Raw genomic sequence first — 23,526 nt, forward strand, 5'->3', positions numbered from 1 at the left:
GCAACAGACGCATATAGAGAACCTGTCGCGTTGTACTCATGTAAATAAATTATTCCCGTGTAAAATTAATTAATGCAATGCGTGAAATAAAGGCAAGTCAGTTGCGTTATGCATTTTATTTATTTTTATATAAAACGTCACACATAACGTTTAAATCACATATTTGACATACTTAACAGCGACTATTATATAGATATCAGCAACTTAACATTAATGCAATTAATGCCTTAAACATGAGATTAACCTAAGAAGTAACACTGAATACTGTATTGAATAAAACAATGCAATACTGAATGTTCATATATGAAAATGACTATGATAAAGTAAGAAAAAAAAAAAACCTAGAAAATCACAGCGACGAGTGGTTGGCACCATATGAAAAATGAATATTTACATGCATCTCAGGAAATCACATATTCCTGGATTAAACAGAAGTAACGTGAAAACTAATGCAGATTTACCCGTTAATAATCACAAGAAAAGCTACATTTACCACTTTAATGCAGTTAAATCTAAAAAATAACAAGCAACACCAGATAAAATACAAACAGCCATTATTTTGGCATGACTAATGATAAACGATGATTTTTTTCATACCATCGTAAAATAAGCAAAATGAACAAATGTGCTGATATTAATCTGTACGAAGGCAGAACGTTACATCAAAAGAACTGGCTTATTGGTTACCTCTTTTTTGTCAATGTAGCCAGTTTACGTTTGGGGTTAGCTTTTTCCTTAAAAGTACCACGTTTATCTGCGGCGAGCTTGCAATACTTATTTAAACAGATGTTGGCCACTGTAGACATGGAAGACTTCAGTAAGTCACAGATACTCTTCCCAGAAACACAATTACCAACTTGTAGTCCACATCAGTTCAGGCGTTCGTTAAACAGTGAGATTAATGCAAATTTTTGATTTTTTAACAATAAAAAATTTGACTCATATTCAGCATTAGTAACAAATGACTGGAAAATCAAAAACATTTGTGTAACACATTCAACCAACAAATCTGAGGGCCATTTCAGACCACCCCTGTCTGAGTCAAGCAGGTAATTATATTCCTGTGAAAATTCTAAATGCAATGACTTCTCCATGACTAGCTAATTTCTGCACATGTCACACTGAACTGCGCCTGTGACCATTTTAAACCCTACATAACCAGCAACAAGTAGAAGTGATTTTGACTCTGCCTCAGTTAACATTAAATCATCACATTTAGAGATAACAGTAACCAAATACGAATTAAGAACCTCAACATTGTCTTCATTTGAACTATTAGTTGTTTCAGTACATTGGGAAATGAAGTCTAATAATGACACTTGACCTTTAGAAACAGACACAACATGCAATAAACTAATCAGTTTCAATTTTTTTTCAGACTCCTGAATCTCTTGTACGGAGATGTGATAGTTTGTACCAGATAATTGACGATACTTACCAAAGCGAGCTTCCAAACAGTCAGTTTGGAATTTTCCCGTCAAAACATAGTTCAAGTTCAAATTTTCAAGCAAATATGGAATTATGTCAATAAATGTTAATACTGTGTGTTTCAATGCTACCATTGTTTCATTAGTCAGTCGTCCGTCTCGTGGTTTGCAACTCAATTCTCATTCTGGTTAAATTCAAATATTTGCAACACTAAATAACACCATGCCTGCACTTTCCTGTTTATATACATTTTTACACAACTGTAGCTAAACATTCCTTTCTTAAGCCTACTCTCGACGTTACATGCCCTAACCTCCATTTGCAGCATTATCGATGTTACGCGGTGCAGTTGTTCACCATTAAAATAAAGAAAACACATCAAAATATTACCTTGCACTGCACCGCATACATCTGAACTTATAACCTTTACGACTGCAATAACTTTATATCAAAAACTAAAACGCCATTAACTTTCTTTACAACTTCAACGACGATCTTAGACGGAAAGTTCAGCTGGCACTGTTTGTAAAAATAGCACCTCGATTGTGACGTCACCGGACCAATAAGTAACGCATGAGCGGGCCTTGTTTTTTGAGACGGCATTGGATAAGCTGTCCAAATCCAGGTGTGCAGAGCTTGTAAAACTTGCGCACGAAGACTCAAAAGCTGGAATTGATGCCAAAGTACTGAATTAAGGGTCTGAATAGTTCTATGAAGGAGAGATTTCAGTTTTCATTTTTAATAGATTTGCACACCTTTCTGAAAACATGCTTTCGCTTTTTCATTATGGATTATTGACTGTAGACTTATGGGTGAAAGTGGCAAATGTATCCTTTTAAAATAAAATCTGCTACACAATAAACGTAACGTTCTGAATCCACTGTAATTTACATTTTACTTCCATACATTAAAGGCATTACTCCACATTGTTTTAGCATCTGTGGTTATTTTTTTCTCCAACCTGCTATATCCTAACTTCAGGGTCACAGGGGTCTGCTGGAGCCAATCCCAGCCAACACAGGGCGCAAGGTAGGAAACAAACCCCGGGCAAGGTGCCAGCCCACCGCAGGGCACACACACACACACACCAAGCACACACCAGAGACAATTCAGAATCACCAATGCACCTAACCTGCATGTCTTTGGACTGTGGGAGGAAACCAATGCAGACACGGGGAGAACATGCAAACTCCATGCAGGGAGGACCCGGGAAGCAAACTTGGGTCTCCTAACTGCAGGGCAGCAGTGCTGTAGCTCTCTTCACAACAACACAGACACAAGTCGGTTCTTTTAAACAGGCGTTTATTGCTTGGGCTCCTCTGACTCACACCGTCACACCTCCACACCGTGAGAACTACACGTAATCAGTAATCAGTACAAAACACATTAGCGAATACACAGTAACTTGCATACACATACAATGAAATCCAAAACATTTAGTGCAAACATGAAACAAAAGATGTTTTACAAATAAAATACCTCGTTGGCCGCTTGTCATGAAAAGAGGTCCTTAAATCACTTTGTCTGTTTTAGCTTCAGACATTTCAGTTTGAAACCTTTAATGCAACATGGCAGAGCCTCGCGAGAGACATCCGCCCACCTGCGGTCCATGGTGCAGGTCGGTCTTTCTCATGTTCTCCTGATAACTCCTAAGTGCGTTTTTGCGAGACACATTGCTTTACAATTAGTGCATATTATTTTAAAGTCTCTTAACAATAACAAACAAATTGTAACATAGAAATTTACTATCTACATCATTTTTTTTAAATGTAGATATTTGAACTTAAATTATACATTTATAAAGTTATGTAACCCATTATAAAATCAATTATCTACAACATTTACAAGCGCTACCCACTGCGCCGCCGTTATTTTTAATAGTTTATTCAAATAAATATACATAAAAAGGAAAACTAAATGATCTGCATTTATAGGGTGTATATTCTTTTCTTCATAAAGTCAGCAAAGCTGCAACAAGGAGGAAGCAGCTCCCAGAATCAATGCTATTTTGTTTTGTGCTTAATCTGCACAATTAAAAAGCAGTGGGCCACACTACTTGTGAACGACAATAAAAAAAAAAATCTGATGTGTAGAACTGGAACCAAAAACCTAAACTGGAATCCAAGAATGTGATCTGGCTTGGCCTAATCTGCTGAGCTATAAATACTTCCTTGGCCGGGCCTGCCGCATTGATCTGGCCCTCTCAATAGCACATTGTTTTCCATTTCTTGTGAGCACATTTGTGAGAACAGCAATTTCATCAATGACTTCTATTTAGTATTTTGAAACTTTGTTACATTAATGCATATTTTACATAAGTGTTACTACCTCACAACTGCAGCAGAGTGGCTTCGGTCCACAGACCAGATTCATGGTGCCGGAGAGTGACAATGTGTTGTGTGGTGCTCCTCACAGACACCTCTCTTTTGTGTGGATCTGTGTTGTCATAGAAGACACAGGTTGACTGGCACCCCAACCGGGGTGGATGGTTATTTATTCAGCCAGGAAGTCGTGATAAAGGAAAGATATGGATGGGCGGGGCAGCCCGACTGGGTTGGTCAGTGGTACCTTTCCTGGATTGAAGTCCATTATGAAGGAAGAACTGAGGACATCTGCCTCCAGGGGCCATGAGTTCCACCACTACACCATGTGTGGCACTTTCCCTCTGGTATGGTTCCCTTTAAGATAGGGGTCGTAGTTTTGCTGGGCAGCTCTGATGGAGTTCTTGGGTGCCACTAGAGGGAGCTCCCCTTTACGGAGAGGATCTACTAGACCAGCGGTTCTCAAACTTTCGTATTTCGCGTCCCCCCTTTTCCACCTGGAATAATTCTGCGCCCCCTGCATAATATGAGATAGATGAGAATAACTCATGATACAACTAACAAAGGTATGGTACTCATGCGGTGTCGTGGTATCCTATCATTTTTACTTCTATAAGATTTGCATGTATTCGGCTACCTTCGATGAAATATTTGCAATTAATTTTTTTAAAGTGCTTTAATAACTATTTAAAATGCCTTGTGTGGTTTTTGGTAGTAATGCCAATCCCAAAAACAAAGAATAAATTATTTATTCTTATTTAATTATTATTTATGTAAAGAGACGATTAAATATGTTTTAATTTTTAAAAATCTCGTAAACGAGGACACCGATAAAGTCAGTCTGTGTTAGACGAACGTATTTTCGTCCAACAAATATTATACCAGTATTAGTTGTATCATGAAAATAACCCATATACGCAGTAAATTATTTAACTCAATTTGACAATATTGGCTACATTGCCAATGTGGTGCAGTCACGCCGCATTATCACTTGATTACATGAATGTTTGCGACAGATACCAACACGTCTCGAACTTTCTGGATTGAAAATACGCGACTATAAAAGCAGCAGCAGCAGCGCCGCTCATCATAGAAACAAACTTCAAATAGAAAAGGAGCTCAGAGTGTCTCGATATCTCGAATATCAAACCAAACCTGGACAGGCTGTGTACTTTAAAGCAGGCACATATTAGTCATTAGATCTATGCCTTAGAAATGTTTTATTTTAATTTTAGTTATAATGCATTTGTTGTGATTATATGCTGGCAAATTTAAATTTTTAATAAAAATGTAAAAAATTTATTTTGATGTCTTGTTCATTTTTTCGACGCCCCGCCCCCTTGTACAGCTTCTGCGCGCCCCACAGTTTGAGAACCGCTGTACTAGATCCAATGGTGCTTCCAGGTGGCAGTCGTATTACTCAGGAAGAACTCCAGGGTTTGCATTGAAAAGCAGCCATTCTGCCTCGTCCAGTGTTCAGATTCAAGTGGAGGTGGACAAGGCTTGCTTGGAGAAGGGTGAAGGTGGAAAAGAAAAGGAATTGTAACTTATTTACCAGGGGATAACAACCTGTAAAAAGTAAATAAAAATATCTTTCCATGAACCTGTGACTATGTGGTTTGGTTGTCTGGGGTGCAAGTGACCCCCCTTCAGGTCACAATATATATATATACATATATATATATATATATATATATATATATATATATATATATATATATATATATATATATATATATATATATATATATATATATATATATATATATATATATATATATACATATATATATATATATATATATATATATATATATATATATATATATATATATATATATATATATATATATATATATATATATATATACATATATATATACATATATATATATATATATATATATATATATATATATATATATATATATATATATATATATATATATATATATATATATATATATATATATATATATATATATATATATATATATATATATATATATATATATATATATATATATATATATATATATATATATATATATATATATATATATATATATATATATATATATATATATATATATATATATATATATAGTGGACACTGGCCCGGACACACACAGACGGACATCTTATATTCACCCAATACACGTTTATTTATAATATTTACAAGTTTTTGTGCACTCACACACCCCAGTGCCTCCAGCACCGATTCACCTAATGTCCAGGCCACACAGTTCCAGTGCCTTGCTCTTGGCCGCCTCTAGTCCTCCCTCCAGCTCCGTCCTCTTCCACCCGACTTCTGCTGATGACTGGAGGGAGGCGGCCCCTTAAATGGGAACCCGGATGGGCTCCAGCTGCTTCCCGGCATTCCTCCAAACCCACGCCCCTGTGTGGCGGAAGTGCCGGCTGTGCACCCGGAAGCTGTCCGGGTGTCCCCTGTCATCTTCCCCCCAGCCCTTCCTGGTGTGGCGGAAGTGCTGGGCTCCCGGGATAATTCAGGCACTGGCGGTGGCCACGGGTCCCTACAGGGCTGGGCTTCCAAGCCCTTCATCCGAGGCCCCCAACATAACCAGGTCGGACGCCCCCTCACGGTCTGGAGGAGGCACAGGCCCTCCTCTGGTCCTCCTGGGGACCACAGTATATATACACATACATATACATATTTACACAATTTTGTGAAATGAGTTGAATTGAATGTTAATTATGATCGACAAACTCTTTTAAACACTGAGTCAAGTATTTAGAGTCTAATAGATTTATTTAGCCTAATAAGTATGGAACTGCTGTCATCAGACATACTCAGAGAACATCACCAGCATGAGTCAACCAAGAGTGACTTGACAAAAAGAGCTAGGAAACGGGAACGAGTAGGAGAGCAAAACACCCCAGCAAATGATCTCCTCTGCCCAGCATTTTCCTGTCCAACATGCAGTCACTGGATAACAAACAAGAGGACATTCAGGCAAGAATGGCTACATCAGCAACTGCTGTGTCTTTGTTTCTTGGAAATGCTTCTTACTGCTGAGATAACAAACCATCTAATATGGCCCTATTGGCTTTACTTTATTTTGTGATGATTAAACCTAAGTGTCCGGTAAAAGCAAAGAAATAGTGTGTGTTTTACGTTGAATAATGTGTGGTGAGCAAATGTTAAAGTTGTCTCTAAAAATTGCTTCACTGGATGTGGTATGTTTCTTGATCAAGTGCTATCCAGATTTCACTGGTGTTATTCTGAGTGCTGTTTATATTATTCCACAAGACAATACAAGTAAAGTCTGATCCAAATGATCTGACAGATGGCGAGTGTTTACATTATTGCTGGAGATTTAAATAAAGCAAATTGACTGAATATTTGCCCTAAATATCACCAGCATGTAACATGCCTGGCTAGAAGTGCTAATGCTTACGATAACTGCTAATAATTTCTAATAAACGACACTCATCACCTTTTAATGGTCTCCACCTTGGACTTTCCAATCACCTGTCAAGTGTTCTTGTTGCCAGTTTGCAAGCAGAGACTGAAACATGAGGAGTCAGCAAGAAAAGTGGTGTAGTGCTGGACTAAAGAAGCACAGGATAAATTACAGGACTGCTTTGAATGTGTAAATGAGGATATGTGAAAGACTCCTCATTAGATCTGGGTGAGGATGCTGTCACACATGTGCGTTTGGGAGTCAGCCAAAAGGGACCACAAGATAATAACTCCATGCCAGACCAGGGGGCGGCAGGGTGCACTAAACCTCCTTTTCTCTCTACAGACCAAACTCGGAAACATCTTCCTGAATCCAAGGATATTACTTCCTGTCCCAGCCACAAGGACATGACTTTCCCTGACCAACCTTAAAAACCTGCCATTTTCTTTACACTAGTCAGTTCTGTTTTGAACTCGAACCTGGACACACTTGAACTAAAATGTCAACCCTCTCAGAGCCAGGGAAAGTACACGGGTGGCTGCCCCAAAACTTTGTCGTGTGTGTCTGGCTATTATTATTTCAAAATACAAATGTTGTAATCGAATTCATCAAAAAACGAGTGGATAACTGTGGACTTACAAAAACAGTCCATTGTGACAGACGCCTGGCGTCCATGTCCAGCCGGGACGCCCCTGCACACTGTATTCAGGGGGAGCAGTCCTGGACAGTGCAATACCTCCCCCTGGACGCTAGATGGCCACCCCCCTGGGCTGATGTAGTGCCTCGGTTTCCCACAGGGACCCTGGGAATTGGAGTTGGGGGCAGCCCTGTTGGGTCCCGCTGGTACCAGGGGGTGCGGTGTTTGGGACTCCTGAGCCCGTGTGGGCAACAGCTTCATCACACCTGGAAGTGCCACCGGATCTTGGTGATCAAACAGCTGGAGCACTTCCAGGTGACCTATAAAAGGGAGCCTGCAACCACCACTCATCGGGCAGAGTCGGGTGGAGGAGGACAAGGTTGCGAGGGAAGAGTGGTGGTGCCAAGGAAGAGAAGAGTGCTTGTGCTGTGCTGTACTGTACTGGTGTTTGGGACTGTGTTGTGGCTGGGGGGAGTACGGGGGAAAGACGTGCCCTCCAGCTGAAGATAAATAAAAAGTCCTTTTATTTTACACGTGCCTCCTGTGACCAATCTGTGTCGGGTCAAGCGCTATATAGTGCCTTTCACACCATGCATCTCCTAATATGAAACCACTTATTGATACCTACTGCAGGTACATGGTAGTATATTTCAAAATGAAACATACAGTGCATGAAAGGCAGGCATGGACTCGGAATAGAATTAAAGGGGTTAAATGTCAGTACAGGAGTAAACCATCCATCCATTATCCAACCCGCTATATCCTAACTACATGATCACGGGGGGTCTGGTTGAGCCAATCCCAGCCAACACAGGACGCAAGGCAGGAAACAAACCCCGGGCAGGGCGCCAACCCACCACAGTACAGGAGTAAACCAGAGATGGAATTTAGCAGATGTAGTAATTCACACATACTGTGGTAGGGATTAGAGGTGCTTATGGACTACAAAGTAAAACTAACCCAATATTATTTCATTTCAACTTCCTGAACAACTTCATGTTTTCGCTGCCCATTTTGAGTGTGACAACGAGCAGCCCACCATTTGATTGCCTGCAGCAGCACATCATTCAATCCTTGCATTGCATACCATTCTGACATATTTGGGTAATACAAACTGTTATACCAGAGCTGTGTTTTAAGACTACAGCTCAGCCTTTAACTCTGTTGTACCATCAAAGCAGACCACCAGACTCCTCAATTTAAGAACTCAGTGCCACCCTTTTCAACTGGATCCTGAACGTCCTAATCAACAGAGCGTAGCACATGTAGACATCATATGACATCCTCCGCACTGACCATCAACATAGGCACTCCATGGGTAGTGTGCTCAGCTCCCTTCTGTATCCCTTGTTCACCTCTGACTGTGTGTCCAGACGCAGCTAGAACTCCATCATTAAATTTTCTGATGACGCCACCGTCGGTCGTAGGCCCAATCACCAACAATGATGAGATAGCGTAAAAAGAAAGGGACTACATGCTAACTCAATGGTGCCAGGGCAACTCTTAATGTCAGAATATTCAAGGGGATGGTCATTCACTTCAAAAAACAGAAGCCAGGAAACTCTTCCATCTACATCATGTAACTATTTCCTTAATAAAACTCTAATCAGCTGCTTATAGTAAAATTACATCAGGAAGAGAGAACCAATATAACATTCACTAGTGTTATCTGTCCATCCTCCCATTTCCTAATGCGCTTCGGTACATGGAACTGGCAGGCAGCAGGCAGCACAGAGCACTCATTTTAGGACACACTCGGGAATACACCATATTCACACTGGGCCCAGTAACTGAACACACACATTACTGGGATATAAGAGGAAAAGCAACAATGCCATAGGCCAGCGTTTCTCAACCTTTAAGTATTTGCGACCCGAGTTTTCATAACAGTTTTAAATCGCGCACCCCCTAACATTTTTTTGAAATGTAGATGCATATTTTATTATACCTACTGTAATAAAGCACAGACACGTTCATAAAGGTTTGGGGTTTTGAGCCCCGTATACTGCAACAAATAAAGCCTGGTCCAATAATATTAATCAAATCATAAGACAAAAATGGAAGGGGTAGGCGGACCGGAAATTAAACGTGATGAATGCTGGGAAGTCGTGGTGGCGTATGGGAGTTAGACGTCATCACTGGGGGACCAGAGGGAAGAAAGGAACCAAGAAGTGCTGTCCTTTGTTTTGTCCAGGCCGGCTTAAGGTGGCGGCGTTTCGTCTTGTCTATGGGAAAAGAGAAAGAGAGGTTAGTACGCTGCCTTCGTCCCCTGGCAGGGCTTGTCGTGGTGCGCGTCAGGTTCTTAAGCTGCTCCCGAAGCGCTCGTGCGTGACACTACTTAACTTTTATCGACATTTATCTAACTCTATATTTATTGTTCTAGTATCAGAATGTAGTTTAAGTTAATTTGGGCCCACCCCACAGGTTGAGAGCCACTGCCGAACATTGAAACTCCAGATTTGGGATTTGTTCCCAAGAATCTTGAACTGTGAGGCAAAGCCATTCTTAAATAACTGTTCAGAAAGGTCAGGAATATTAAATATATTATAGTTTTCTTGGTCCCAAAATAGAGTAATAAAGAATAATTAACAACCCCAGGCAGTACATTTAAAGCCAACATAGTAATAATTTAAGAATGACTGAATTCTATTATATGTTTTCATCTATGTCAACAGCATAAATCTCTTTCCTTTTGAATACAAGGCCACCAAGTGACGAAGCAGGAGTTTAGCCTGTTGTGCTACAGGTGAACTCCTTCAGCCCAATGACCAGCCAGACTTCTGTCTACGAAGAAGCCTCTCGCGCAACAGTAGGCCTACTGCTTGCCCCTCCTGCTATACCTGCTTCTTCTCTGAGCAAATCTGGGGTCATGACACCATTTGTCTCTGTTTAGGCCAATACTCTCTCTCAGCTGTTTGCTCATCTTCCCTGACACAAACAAACTCAGGCCACTAGATTACAGAGTAACCTTCTTTGTCAATGTTCAGAAGAGGTTCTCCTTTGTCACAGCTAAGCAATCTGCTGCTTACTGACACAGAAACGCCAGGTTCACAGCCAGCCTATCTGTTTGAAGAGGTTTGGGAGCCTGTCTCGCAGTTGACAAATCCCAAGCCGATTTAATTTCTTGCCCTCTTCCTTGCTTATTTCATTGTCAAAGGTGCAACCAAAAACCAAGAAGGTCCAGCTTGCATTTAACCTTTTCTCTCTGCTGTAACTCTTGCTTCATCTCCCTTTTCTTGGCTGGCCCATTTACTAAGCCACTTATCCATCTTCTTGTCTTCTGTCTTGGGGTAACACCTCCCCATTTGTCCCCTCATAGACTTGTCACTTCCTTCTCTATGCTTGCCCAACTGCCAGCCAGACGTCTGTCTATGAAGAAGCCTCTTACACAACAGCAGGCTCATTCTTGCTCTGCCTTGTTCCGATTGCTCCTTCTGTTACACCCTCTCATTCCCTGAGCAAATCTGGGGCAAAGATACTGTAGCTCCTCCTCGGCTATCTTGCTTACCGTTCCTGACACAAACTCGGGCCACAGGATTTCAGAGCGGCCTTGTTTGCCGCTGTTCCAGAGAAGTTCTCCTTAATCACAACTGGGTAATCAACAAGCTTTCTAACTCAGATGCACCACGATCGCAGCCAGACTATCTGTTTGAAAAGATATAGGAGCTGGAGAGGCAATCACAGACCTATCTTATGTCTTGCTCTCTTTCTTTCTTGTTTCATTGTGAAAGGTGCAACCAAAAAACTATTAGGTCCATCTTGCTTTTACCCTTTCTCACTGCTGTACCTCTCGCTCCACCTCTCTTTTCTTGGCTAGTCCTTTTACTAACTCCTCTTATCCTTGGCTCCTTACGTGCTGCACCATCTTCTTCTCTTCAGTCACCTTTTTCATTTTTGGGGTAACATCTCCTCATTTTTCTCCTCTTTGTCACTTCCTTCTTTGTGCTTGCTTGGAATATCTGAATCCCAGCAAAGCTAATCCGTCCAGCCATCCTTCCAGTATCAAGTTTGCTTTATCAAGTTCAGAGGCAGCCAGTTCAGGGACTATTTTGTTACTGCTTGTGCTGCTATAGGTGAGGTTAATGGAATTATAATATTAAATTAACCCTTATCCATGAATGCCATTTTTATAACGTTTCCATGAATGGGGGGTCTTGCAGACCCCCATCTTGCAGACCATTTTAAACTGTTAAATCTCAAAAAGCAACACAATAACTTCAGAAATTTTTATTACCTCTGAAATGAAGTAAATGTGATGTCAATTTGCAATGGTTTACCTTTGTAATAGTAATGCATGTTCAGTGTTCACCAAATCATACAAACTACAGTCATAGTAGCACTAAAAGAAGATGTCAGTTCCACGTCTAAATCGCATACAGAACAGTCACTCAGAATCGGCCTCAACTTCAACTTGTTTGCAGGCCAGACACACAAGGGAATGCTTTGAATGTTCCCGGCAAACCAGAAGTTTGCACAGGGAGCAAGCGGCCTTTATCTTTCTCTCTGTTACCCTTGGGCACATGTGACAGCGTCGCTTCTTAGCTACATTTGCTGCATCTCCACGGGGCTGTTTCGTCATCAACTTTTGTTTCCTCATCACTTGACACAGTGTCACTTCCATCATCATTGTCCTCTTCATTTGAGTTGTCTGATGTATCGAAGTCCGACAACTCCTTCATTATTTCAGCCAGGGCTTCACTTGCATTGAATTTCTTTGTTGATCGTTGACTCATTGTTCATAAACACATCAACTGGACTTGCTCCTCAACAAACTATACACCAGCAATGTCTCAGGCAGGACTAAGAAAATCTAAACCAAAGAAAATACAAATTTAAATAGAAAATTCAAATCTCTCTATATTATCTTCATTTGGATCTTGATCTTTGTTTGTCTGCGAATGAATTAGAAGAAGAAGCACTAGATGGCAGTAGAGAGACAGCTAAAACATTGGCATTGCATTAAGAATCTCCTCCAGGCTTATACTACTGAAGACTGTAGTACTCCAGTCACACCTCAAAACACAGACATTCAAACTTAACAAATTGTTGTGCTTTAAATTAACTAAAGAAATCTTCATTTAGATCTTGATCTTTGTTTGTCTGCGAATGAATTAGAAGAAGAAGCACTAGATGGCAGTAGAGAGACAGCTAACACATTGGCATTGCATTAAGAATCTCCTCCAGGCTTATACTACTGAAGACTGTAGTACTCCAGTCACACCTCAAAACACAGACATTCAAACTTAACAAATTGTTGTGCTTTAAATTAACTAAAGAGATCTTCATTTAGATCTTGATCTTTGTTTGTCCGCGAATTCCACGCATGCGTAGACCACCTTCCAGTTTAGTACGTTGGTGTTACTCAAGGATGTCAGCAATGTGCCGGAATAACGAAAGGGGTGGTGGACGGTGTTACGCTGGTTAGCTCCTGATGCCTGGTTAGAGAATGAGATTGCAGAAGATAAAAGGTGCGTGCCTACGTAACATTTGAATGAAAGAAAGACAGTGTGTAAAATGAATGACAACATAACAGCACGTTCTGGAAATTATTATCGTTACATTGTAGCGGGCGAGTGCTGCGCGTCTCACAGTTGTACCGTGGCTTGCTCACATGTCAGTGAAGTGATCCCTATTTATGCTTTAAAGAGCCTGGATACCTATGTGTCCCCCTTTTATAACCATTGCTCCGTGTATATTGCCTTACTCTTTGGATTGCCACAAAGCAACCTGCGAGATTGGAGAAAGGTTGAGAAGAGATTGTGAGAGTAAACGACAGCGTCATGAAAACGAGAAGGACTGTGAGCAGACAGAAGCAGAAATGCTCCTGCACCACCACATAATTACGATTCGGACAGTGATTCCGAGTAGGCCATTCCTATCGAATCAATATCCAAGGGTTTTCTTTTGTAATTTTGTTTCCCTTATAAAAAATCATAATGCTGTGCGACGGAGGGCCTAGTTCACGACTGGCAGCCGCATTTAAACAGGGAGCCCTTCACAGACAACTTTAACACGCGCAACGTAGTTGGGCACATGGCTAGTATAAAATATAAAACAAGCCAAAAACACTTGTACAAAAATGGCAACTTTCCATGAATGGGAGGGGGAGAGGGGGTCTTGGAGACCCCCCAACTACTTTGTGCTACTGTAGCACTTATTTGCACTAAGCTATTGAGAAGCGGATTTCGGCACATTTTTGAATTCAACACAAAATGAAAAGTCAGAAAATTTCATGGCAGTCGTATTACCTTGAAAGGGAAAGAATTTGAAAATCTGTGACTGGGGGTTTCGGAGACCCCCTCATTCATGGATTGGGGTTAAGCAATTGTGCATCAGTTTTTTAACACCCTTAGAATGACTATTGACTGAAATGAATCTCATAAACAAACAGTAAACTACTCTACTTTTTATTAAACGCTGTAAACCAATTGAGCTTATTTATGGTGAATATGTTTTTTTAATATTTTATAAAAAAAATCATATGCATAATAAAATGTAGAGTCTGTTATAAATATTTTAAAAATATCCTTTGCTGGCGTTAATTCAGGCGACCACACCAAATGCAAAGAGCACGGATTTCGCACACATAGCATATTTAGCTGAAATATGAAGCCTGACATGACTGAAGCAGCTCTCTCAGAGCTGAGTTGGGACATCTTCAAATGTTTTTACTGACCTCTAGTGGACAATATTAATATAACCCAGAACGTGTAATCATTGAACAAAATTTGAACTCTAGCTAACATAGCATTCTCAAAACCGCTGAAACCAACTCAGGGTTGTGGAGGAGAAATCTGAACTTCAGAACAAACGTGGAGCACATTCTGTGGTTCATATGCTGCAGTTATGACAGGTAAGCAAATGTGTTTTTTACCCTTCAGCTTCTCACTTTTGAAAACAAAATCTAGAAAAGCAAATAATAATTTTTGTATTCAAAGAATAAATAATTAAATCTAGAAAGTTAGTTTTTTATCCACCTTATGAATGACCTTTCCCAGTAAGAAAAGCTGACGTTTTTCTTGCCAGCTGTCAACACAAACTAGACGCCCATCCCAGATCGGAGACTAGGCCTTTACCAGTGCACACTCCTGACCACATCCAGAGCTTCCCATCAGTCCAAAACCACACCCTTGGAAGAAATCAAACAGGGAGAACATCAAGCCCCGTAACAAAAGGCAACTGAGCCAGAAATCCAACCATGTTTCAAACGCTGTGTCTCAGCAAGGTCAATGACGGTGCCACAGTGCTCCCCATGCTAAATCATGTCATTAAATAAGAAGCCAAAACCATTAGTTTTTTTAAGCTGCATGCCAAAATCCAGTCTTAAAATTTGTTCAAGGTGGAAGCCTGCCAGTTCAAACTGAACAATTAACTCTGCCGCATGAGGGCCAAAGGATTACTTTGAATTACACATTGCTTAAATTATTAGTTTAGATTACTAGTAACTAAAGACATAGTATACATACTTGATTTCTGTAATAAATCGCTTTGTGTCAGTACAAATGACAATGTTTTGTAGTTTGCAGAAAGAGGATAGTTTTTGCATATAAGTATTTTTAAGTGTCCCTCCACATCTCAGAGTGGCTATGTGTGTTTCTTTCAGTGGTCGTCGATCTAAAAGGTAGTGAGCCTGGCTTAAATCCAGATCTTCAAAGTCTCAGATGTCTCCCCTCACGTCAAGCAAGGCCCTGGGCGTGTGAATTGAGGAGACCGCCATATAGAGCGGACTGTGAAAGATTTTCTACAAAAAAAAAAAATAAATGTGTGATGTCTAAAAGTAGGTTGCTGGCCATATTCTTGGATGAAGAATAGTCAACTTGGAAAAGTCTCATTTTGAAAATCATTCAAGAAAACAAAATAACAGTTTTGAATTATTCTTCTTGGAAAAAAAGTATTTTTAGATACATTTAATAAAAGGCAAGGAGCTAGCAGGTTTGGAAAACCAAAGAACACACTGTGTTGAAATGTTAAGCATTGGCAAATCGGTCTCAAGTGGCCCAATTAAAATGACATTGGCTTTATGCTTTTGTAATTTTGTGTGCCCAGTGCTGCCCGGGAAGGCTGCAGTGTCCTGTGACCCTGAATTGTATTAAGCTGGTTTGAGAATGGCATGGTGTGTTATGCATATTGCCTTGTCTTTCACTTTCTCGAACCCTTCTGCGTCTAAATTGTTGGTTGAGCCTTGGGATATTCATGACTATGATGGAACACTACAGGGACACAGATAAAGTAGACGGGGGGCTTTGTTAGCTGAGGAACCTGAAAAGACCTGCTTGCTACAACATGCAAAGATCAGTATGGGGAAAAAGGAAAACAACCATAACTAAGCATTAGTGATGGGTCAGAACAGAACAGAATGTCCAAAAAAGCAAGCAGTGTGTTGGGCGCAGATGAGGCAGAGATAACATGCAGACAAAATGGCAGAGTACGTGTCACTCCTAAAAAAATCAGATCCCTAGAGGATAACAAATTATGTTTGAGTAATGATGATGGACTGGTGAAGGTAAAGCAGGTCATGTGAGATCATACAGAAAGGTGTGTTGCCAAGGGTAGTGAAAGGCCCCGATTGGACTTACAGTATACAAGAAATGAGATGTTTATATTCTAAGTGTACGCTTACCCTTCCAATACAGTAAATGACTGCTCAATAAGTGAAGAGAGGTGAGGAGAGGTTAGGAGCAGGCGCTGATACAGCACATTACAGCACCCACCACATGACAAACCACCTCAGGATCCCAGATTAGGACCTGAGTGCAGCCATGTGACAGGTGACACCTCAGCAACACACCAGTTCAGATGGAATGGACCAGTGTGAGGTTTTTTTTTACGGTGGCTGGAGTGCCAATAATGCCACCAACCCCCAGGTTTTCCCTGCAGGTTGGAGGGCCTACATGCAGGGCTGGATACAGATTAATGTCATACCCAGTATGGAGCAATTGCAGCTTAAAGGCTTACTCAAAGGCCCAATTAAGTAGGGTCACTTTTGTCGATTGCCAGTGCAAATCCCTAGCCTCAGAGCCACCACTCCACCGTAATAAGTGAAGGTGTCATCTCAAAAAAAAAAAAGGAAGACTTCCGTTAAATGTCACAGCAGCAATAGACCATGTCAGCCTAGCCTACAGATTCCAGCTCTTCCAGGTGGTTCCAAGCCCGCTGAGAGAGGTATAACCCCTCCAATCTTTTCTGGGTCTGCTTCAGGGTGTCCATTCAGTGGGACATGTCCTGAGTAGATCTAGAGGAAGTTGTTCATCCTTACTACATGTCCACACCACCTCAGCTGGCTACTCCTGATCTGGAGAAGCAGAGACTCTGCTCTGAGGCCATCCAAAATCGCAGATCTCCTAAACTAGTTTCAGAGTGTCAGCCCAGCCACCTTGAGAAGCCACGTCATTTCGGCCACTTGTAATCATGACCTTGTTCTTTCAGTCATTACCCTCAGCTCATGACCATAGGTTAGGAGAGGGATGAACTTCACCGCTACATACCAGTACAGCACCTGCAGAACAGCTACCACTGCTCCACTGCGCCACTTTTTGATTTCATGTTCCCTTCTTCCATCACTTGTGAATAAGGTCCAAAGATACTTGAACTCCTCCTCTAAGGAGAGTTTTTACCGATTCACATGGAGAGAGCAATCCACTCTCTTCTGGGACAGAACCGTGACATCATATTTATCCCTGTCACTTTACACACAGCAATGAAACATTCACATGCCGAAGGTCGCAATCAGATGAGGCAAAGAGAACAAACATCATCTGCATAAACCAACGATGCAACCTCCAGTCTCCCCAATTTGACACCCTCGCATCCTCTGTTGCGCCTTGGCGTTCTGTCAATGAACGCCACCAACAGGAGTGTAACAAGACACAGCCTTGATGGAGTCCTACACCCAAAGTGAATGAACACGACTTAACACTGCATATTCGACATGAGATCTTACTTACCAGAAAGCACAGGTACCAAAAACACTTTCCAAAGTTGCCCACTAGATGGTGGAAAACACCAACGAATATTCCAATTAGATACCCAAAGGGCCGAGACAAACCTTTTTAAAAGTAAATGGTTTATTTTAGCAAAAAGACTGTGAAGGCCCCAAAGCTCCAAACCGCATAAAGGAATTGCCTGAAAGGCAAGGTAATTAATACACAGCAAACAAAGTCCCAATACCGAATCCAGAAGCGAGGTCAAAAACAGAGCAGAGGTTAAAAAAATCAATAATCACAGTCCTAAAATGAAATCCAAACATAAAGTTGAAAAACAAAGCACAGGGTCGAAAATCCAGAAAAGAACAGCAATAGCACTGAAGCTCACAAAGAGTCTCCACTCCCCAGCACATTCAATGAACCGTCTGGAACTATGGGAGCTCTCCATTTAATAGGTTGGAGTAATTGGCAGGTAGCCACCCACAAAACACAAGGGACATTACCTAGGCCATGCCCCTTTCCCAACACATGCACAGAAAAAGGTACTTTATAAACAAAAGAAACATTAATACAAATAAAGAATACAAAATGAAACAGCACAGACACAAAACACAACTGTGAACACCAGGGGGGAAATGCAGGCTGAAATATGACACCAACTGACACAGTCATATGCTTTTTCTAAATCTACAAAACACATGTAGACTGGGTTATCATACTCCCATGCACACTCCAACATATGTGCCAGGGAGAAGACGTGGTCTATTACTCAACAGCCAGGACAGAATTCACATCGTTCCTTCTAGGTCTTTGGCTCAACCATCAGATAGAGTTTTCCTTACAGCACCCTTGCATATGCCTTACTAGGGAAGCTGAGGGGTGTGATTGATCTGTAGTTGTAACACACCCTCTGGTCACCTTTCTTAACTATGAGGACCACCACACTAGTCTGCCAATCCAAGGGTACTTTACCCACCTTCCTTGTGATTACAATTTTCCTTTCTGAGGCAAAAAATCCGTTTTCTAGAACTGCCTTGAGGCAATCCGATAGCCTTTCTCCAAACTAGTCCCATGCCAGAGCTTTTGCTTCCACAGCCACTTTTGCAGTAGTCCTCTTAACCTGTCAACTGAATAAGGAGATCCCACAAAGAGCATTTTCCTGAAGGACACCTTCAGTCCAACAGCTTCCATCACCTCTGGTGTCCACCATCAGATCCTAGGCTTGTGGCCATGAGATGTGCCATTTGCCTGAAGACCACAGTTCTTAGCAGCTGCTTCCACAGTTGAGATCTTGAACAAGATCATTTAGACACAATGTCTATCTACACAAGGGAGAAGTTTTCTCAAAGTTAGAAGTTTAACTGACACAGAAGAAGCCTCAGCCAGATTTCCCCCCCGACTGCTCGTCCAGGCTTCCCTGATCTATCTGGCCAACATATCATGCTTCAGATCCCACTTTATACCAAGTGGTGCTCAGTTGACAGCTCTGTCACTCTCTTCATCCGATTGTCCAAAACATATGGCCTCAGGTAAGACAACAGAGCTGCAGGGCCAATTGTCAATCTTAAGCCTGAGGTGCCCTGAGACCAGGTACACTTATGTGCTTCCTTTTGTTCAAACATGAGATTTCTTATGGACAACCCATGACTAGCACAGAGATCTAGTAACAACTCGGCATTCTGGTTCTGAATGGACAGAATGTTCTTCCAAGTCATGCATGATAAGGTATCTCTGTCACTCCTGACATGAGCACTGAAGTCAATGAATAAGACTACAGAGTCAGTGAGCGTCACCATTTCTAGCATCTAATCCACCATTTCAAATAATAATGAATACTTCAAACAACTAATTGGTGCATATGCTCAAACAGTCTGAGTTTTCTGCCCTTTGGCTCGTAGCAGGATTAGGGCAACTCTCTCATCGACTGGAGAAACCTCCAATTGCACAGTCCTCAGGTGGGGGCTTCTGAGTATCCCACACCCACCCAAGGTCATTCACACATGGAAACTCCAGAGCATGAGAGAGACCACTCTCAAAGAAGAAGTTTGGTTCCAGAACCAATGCTATGTGTGGAGGTGATGCCAACAGTGATGGGAGCCCGCCACCTGCAAGAAGAGTGAGAGTTGGATGCTATGCCAGTTTAAGGCAGTCATAGGCAGGAAAGACCTAAATGGATTATACCCGGAGTCTGACTTTGGGAACCTGAAAAGTTAACTTTCTGGTAGGAAAGGAGCCCGAGTTGTTTCAGGAGGTAAAAAGGTACCAGATAGATATAGCTGACAGAATCGTATGCATTGAAATTACCTTTAAAAAGCAAGAAACTATACACATTCATGGATCATATATCAGTAATTTAGAATGAAAAAATGGAGTTTAGCTTAACGCTTTCAAAACCCACCAAATGTCCCCATAGTATGACTATACTTATTCCATGTAAGTGTGACCTCCATTAATTTATAGCCCCAAAGAGTGTGCTTCTTAACCCAACATCATATGTTAACCTTATTCATTGCTTCTGGACATTGTCTGGTGAGTTGACAGTGACAAGTACACTGCCATTTCTAAATTATTTTGCAAAAGACCATGAGATTCTCATCTCCAGGCTGGAGCATTGGGTGGGCATCACAGGTTTAGCTCTCCAATGGTTTAGGTCCTATCTCTCAGATAGAAGTTTTTGTGTCAGTATTGATGATTTTATTTCCACCTCTGTTGCCCTCCCCTGGGGGGTACCACAGGGCTCCATCCTGGGACCTCTTCTGTTCTCCTTATACCTACTGCCACTCGGTGCTATTTTTCAGAAACACAGTATTTCCTTTAATCTTTGTGCAGATGATTGTCAGGTTTATTTCCCTCTGAAGCCCCAAGGTCCATGTTCTGTCCAGTCCCTGCTTGACTGCCATATTGACATAAGGAGTTGGATGGCATTAAATTTTCTAAATTTTAATGAGAACAAGACAGAAGTCATGCTATTTAGACCCAATAGTACCAGCGGGACCCCCTGCATCGACCTTTACACTGTGGCTCAATTTGAGAAAACCATGATCACAAATTTAGGGGTGAAAATGGATCCCACTTTAAAACTTGATAGTCATGTGAACGCAGTGATAAAATCTTGCTTTTTCCAGTTGAGGCGGCTGTCAAAAATCAAGCCTGTTTTGTCTAAGAGCTACCTTGAAACAGTGTTACATGCTTTTATAACATCTCGTCTAGATTCCTGCAATTCGCTTCTTTTTGGAATTCTCCAGGCCTCCATTGCTCGCCTACAGCTGGTGCAAAACGCTGCTGCTCGATTTTTAACTGGCACAAGAAAGCATGAGCATGTTACCCCGATTTTGGCTTCCCTTCACTGGCTTCCAATTCGTTTTCGAATTCATTTTAAGATCCTTGTATTTGTTTTTAAATCCTTTAATGGTTGTGCCCCTCTTTATTTGTTGGAACTGCGGCACCCTTACGTACCGTCTGTCTCGCTCTCTCAGGTCAGCAGACCAGATGCTTTTACGTGTTCCTAAGACACGATGCAAACCCCGAGGTGATCGAGCTTTTTCAATTGCAGCTCCAAAACTCTAAAACGATTTGCTGTTGCACGTTAGGCCGACTCCGTCGTTAGCTGCCTTTAAATCCTATTTAAAATCACATTTTTACTCTCTGGCTTTTAACCCAGAATGATATGTTGGGTATCTGTATACTTTTTATTAAGAATCTCCTCAGTTCTTATGTGTTTATGTTTCATTTATCACTTGGTTTTGTGTGTCTGGTAATTTGGGTTTTTATTGTACAGCACTTTGGTCAGCCTTGATGTTGTTTTTAAAGTGCTTTATTAATAAATAAATAAATAAATAAATAAAATGAGCAGTTTCACATTTCAGACCCTTTATTGTCTAATCACCACAAGGGGATACCAAGTTCTGTTAAATAATGAGAGGTGGTAGACGGTGTCTGTTGTGAATTTGGTTGCGTATGAACTTACTTTTCTTTACAGTTATCAGACAACTACATAATTACACTCACCTATAGGATTATTAGGAACTCCTGTTCAATTTCTCATTAATGCAATTATCTTATCAACCAATCACATGGCAGTTGCTTCAATGCATTTAGTGGTGTGGTCCTGGTCAAGACAATCTCCTGAACTCCAAACTGAATGTCAGAATGGGAAGGAAAGGTGATTTAAGCAATTTTGAGCGTGGCATGGCTGTTGGTGCCAGACGGGCCGGTCTGAGTATTTCACAATCTGCTCAGTTACTGGGATTTTCATGCACAACCATCTCTAGGGTTTACAAAGAATGGTGTGAAAAGGGAAAAACATCCAGTATGTGGCAGTCCTGTGGGCAAAAATGCCTTGTTGATGCTAGAGGTCAGAGGAGAATGGGCCGACTGATTCAAGCTAATAGAAGAACAACTTTGACTGAAATAACCACTCGTTACAACCGAGGTATGCAGCAAAGCATTTGTGAAGCCACAACACGCACAACCTTGAGGCGGATGGGCTACAACAGCAGAAGACCCCACCGGGTACCACTCATCTCCACTACAAATAGGAAAAAGTGGCTACAATTTGCACAAGCTCACCAAAATTGGACAGTTGAAGACTGGAAAAATGTTGCCTGGTCTGATGAGTCTCGACTTCTGTTGAGACATTCAAATGGTAGAGTCAGAATTTGGCGGAAACAGAATGAGAACATGGATCCATCATGCCTTGTTACCACTGTGCAGGCTGGTGGTGGTGGTGTAATGGTGTGGGGGATGTTTTCTTCGCACACTTTAGACCCCTTAGTGTCAATTGGGCATCGTTTAAATGCCACGGGCTACCTGAGCATTGTTTCTGACCATGTCCATCCCTTCATGAGCACCATGTACCCATCCTCTGATGGCTACTTCCAGCAGGATAATGCACCGTGTCACAAAGCTCGAATCATTTCAAATTGGTTTCTTGAACATGACAATGAGTTCACTGTACTAAAATGGCCCCCACAGTCACCAGATCTCAACTCAATAGAGCATCTTTGGGATGTGGTGGAACGGGAGCTTCGTGCCCTGGATGTGCATCCCACAAATCTCCATCAACTGCAAGATGCTATCCTATCAATATGGGCCAACATTTCTAAAGAATGCTTTCAGCACCTTGTTGAATCAATGCCACGTAGAATTAAGGCAGTTCTGAAGGCGAAGTATTAGTATGGTGTTCCTAATAATCCTTTAGTTGAGCGTATTATAGAAGCCCTTTGAAAGAATACATAGAGGAGCAGAATCTCATCACAGTCATCATTTTACTTCTGATACATTGACTTCTTGACTGCAGAGCAAAATGCCATAGATGCCATTTCGCCCTTCCTATGCACTTCTTAATTTTGTTCCTGGAAGCTCTGCTGAAAGGTCCTATTTTTTTGCATTCTTATCTAGATCATTTATATAGATTAAAGAGATCAGCATTAATCCATGAGGGACACCACTTTTAACATCCACTAATTAGGAACAGATTTCTGGAACCATAACTAGTTGTTTCCTGTTCACCATGTAGGACAATTCTGTATCGATCTCCTCACTATGCCTTCAATTCCTTTGTTTATAATTTGACCACAAATCTTTCAAGTAGTACCTTAACACAAGGTTTTTGAAAATCCTATTGTATGCTTCCCACTGACTGAATGTTTTTTTGTAGTTTCCTCATAAAATTCAAACGTATTTATGAAACACACTTTCCCATTCTAAACCCACATTAGCTGATTACCATTACCCTGCATTTAATGCATTGCTCAATTTTATCCTTAAATATTTAGAATATTGCTTTGATT

The sequence above is a fragment of the Polypterus senegalus genome, chromosome 18 (assembly GCF_016835505.1).
Source record: "Polypterus senegalus isolate Bchr_013 chromosome 18, ASM1683550v1, whole genome shotgun sequence".
Lineage (NCBI taxonomy): Eukaryota > Metazoa > Chordata > Cladistia > Polypteriformes > Polypteridae > Polypterus > Polypterus senegalus.